This window comes from Marmota marmota, unplaced genomic scaffold (assembly GCF_001458135.2).
Source record: "Marmota marmota marmota unplaced genomic scaffold, marMar, whole genome shotgun sequence".
NCBI lineage: Eukaryota > Metazoa > Chordata > Mammalia > Rodentia > Sciuridae > Marmota > Marmota marmota.
In genome coordinates, this window is record NW_025999932.1 from 27,349,130 (window position 1) to 27,351,962 (window position 2,833).

Here is a 2,833-nt window from a genome sequence, read left to right on the forward strand (position 1 = left end):
TATATATATATATATATATAAATAAAAGGATAAAAGTCTAGAGCATCTGGGGTATTGGGAATCAGGGGAGTTATGGTGCTGGGGACTGAACCCAGGACTTTATACATGCTAGTCAAGTGCTCTCTCACTGACCTACATCCCCAACCCTTAGAACATTAGTATGTGGACCATTACCAGCTTAAAGGAGCCTATCATAAAATATTCAAGCAGTATGGTCATCAGAAAGGAGCCTATCATAAAATATTCAAGCAGTATGGTCATCAGAAAGCAAAAAATTATAGCATATATATAAAGGAGAAAGAAAATGTCTTGACAATGATTTTTAAATATCACACCAAAAGCAAAAATAAATAATGGGACTGCATCAAACAAGCAAACAAACAAAAAAAAAAGCTTTTACACAGCAATAGAAACAACAAAATGAAATGGCAACCTATGGACTTGGAAAAATATTTGCAGACCACTTGTGGACTTGGAAAAATATAACTCCTTATATTTGATAAGGAGTTAGTTATGAAAGATGAAAAGAATTGTTACAACTCAGTAGCCTAAAAATAAATAACTCAATTGAAAACTGGGAAAAGGATCTGAAAAGACATTTCTCCAAAGACCACATAAAAACAAACAACAGGTATGTGAAGAAATGCTGAACTTCACTAATCAGGGAAATGCAAATTAAAACCACTATGAATGCCAAATATGGTGGTACATTCCTGTAATCCTAGCAACTCAGAAGGCTGAGGCAGGAGGATTGCAAATTTGAGGTCACCCTAGACAACTTGGCAAGAATCTAAAAATAAAAAGGTCTGGGGATGGGGGAATTTAACCCAGGTAGAGCACCCCTGTGTTAAATCCCCAATAACATGGGGTGGAGGGGAACACTGAGATGTTACCTTATTACCCAAATTAAAAAAAAAAAAAAACATTGACAAAGGTGTGGAGAAAAGGGAATCCTTGTACATTAATGGTTGGTATGTTGATGGTACAGCCATTATAGAGAACAGCACAGAAGTCCCTAAAGAAATTTAAAAATAGAACTACCATATGACTTCAACAATCACTGTTCTAAGTATATACCTCAGAAGATGAAATCACCATCTCATGAAGATATCAGCCCTCCCAGGTTCACTAAAGCACTATTCCCCATAGCCAAAATAATGAAACAACCTAAATGTGCACTGATGGATGAATGTATAAAGAAAATACGATCAACATACAATGACATATTATTTAGCCTTAAAATAAGATCCTGCCTATGCATGGTTGAATGTGGAGGATATTGTGCTAAGTGAAATAAGCCAGACACAAAAAGCACATTGCATTACCTTACATGTGGATTATATGTATTTTTAAAGGGCTCAAAAACAGGGCTGGGGTTGTGGCTCAGTGGTGGAGCACCCTCCTAGTACGTGAGAGGCCTGGGTTCAAGCCTCAGCACCACATATAAATAAATAAATAACATAAATGTATTGTGTCCAACTACAACTAAAAAATAAATATTTTTTTTAAAAATGCTCAAAAACACAGAGAAGGAAACAGTGGTTGTCATGGACAGGTCTAGAGTCCTAATGTACAACATGAACCCTGAAAAGTTCCCAATAGATTCAATGTAGAAATGTCCTACATGTAAAAGGTACACCAAGCCACATGATAATCAAAATATCAACAGTTAGAGGCAGTGGGGTGGGGATAGAAAAAGTTGACATGACCTATAAGGGAGTCTCCATTAGATCATCAGCGTGTTTCTCAGTAGAAACCTTACCTTACAGACTAGGAGAAAATGAACTTAAAATTGAAGTATTCAAGGGATTTTTATTAACTAAGAGTTTTTGTCACACATGCTCTTGTGATAATGTCAGGGTGTATCCTTGTGTTGTATATAACTAAAGTGAATTTAAAAAAAGAAGAGCCAGTAAAAAAAAAAAATGGAAAAAATGTATTTATGTGGGAGAACACTTACTCTGGTATCCCAAATAAAATATCTAGTATGAAAAAAAATAAAAGTAACAGAGATGATAGATATTTTAATCTGCTTTACTATAGTAATCATCTTATTATCTATGTGTGTCTCATATTATGTAATCCTTATATATACATAATGAAAGTTATTTTTTAAAAAGCCACTGAGGGGCGGGCTAGGGTGTATATATATCTCAGTAGTAGAGAGCTTGCCTAGCATGCACAAGACCCTGAGTTTTTGATCTCCAAAAACAAACATAACAATAGCAATTGGAGTTTCACTTTAGAGTAGCAAATGATGTTTTACATACCATCTGTATATATAGGTATGTATTTGTAATTATTTTAAATCTAATGCATTTTAAATGAATTTCTGCTCAGCTATTTTAAATATAGGTAAATTTTAAATACAATATATCAACTTAAAACTTACATTGTTTAAAATTAGGGAGGGGGTTGGGGATATGGCTCAGTTGGTAGAGTGCTTGCCTTGCATGCACAAGGCCCTGGGTTCAATCCCCAGCACCACCAAAAATAAATAAATAAATAAAATTAGGAAGAGAAAAGAACTTTCATACTTAAAATTATAATAAAAATCAAGATATTCTAGTATCTTATTTTAAAAGATTGACTCTGGAAATTTTATACCTATTTCTAGGCATTTGTGTTTTTGTTTTTTTTTTTTTATTGGTTGTTCAAAACATTACAAAGCTCTTGACATATCATATTTCATACATTAGATTCAAGTGGGTTATGAACTCCCATTTTTACCCCAAATACAGATTGCAGAATCACATCGGTTACACATCCACATTTTTACATAATGCCATATTAGTAATTGTTGTATTCTACTACCTTTCCTATCCTCTACTAT

At 33.8% G+C, this 2,833-nt stretch overlaps 2 protein-coding genes and 1 non-coding gene across 16 annotated transcripts in view; 2 read left to right on the forward strand and 1 right to left on the reverse strand.

Annotated features, from left to right (window-relative positions):
- The window catches only part of Fry (FRY microtubule binding protein), a 376,400-nt gene that overhangs the window by 365,758 nt on the left and 7,809 nt on the right, over positions 1-2,833 (forward strand). The window lies entirely within an intron of this gene.
- The window catches only part of Zar1l (zygote arrest 1 like), a 65,806-nt gene that overhangs the window by 39,479 nt on the left and 23,494 nt on the right, over positions 1-2,833 (reverse strand). The window lies entirely within an intron of this gene.
- Trnaa-ugc lies at positions 2,418-2,490 on the forward strand. The gene has a single exon. It is a non-coding gene; the product is annotated as a tRNA-Ala (tRNA).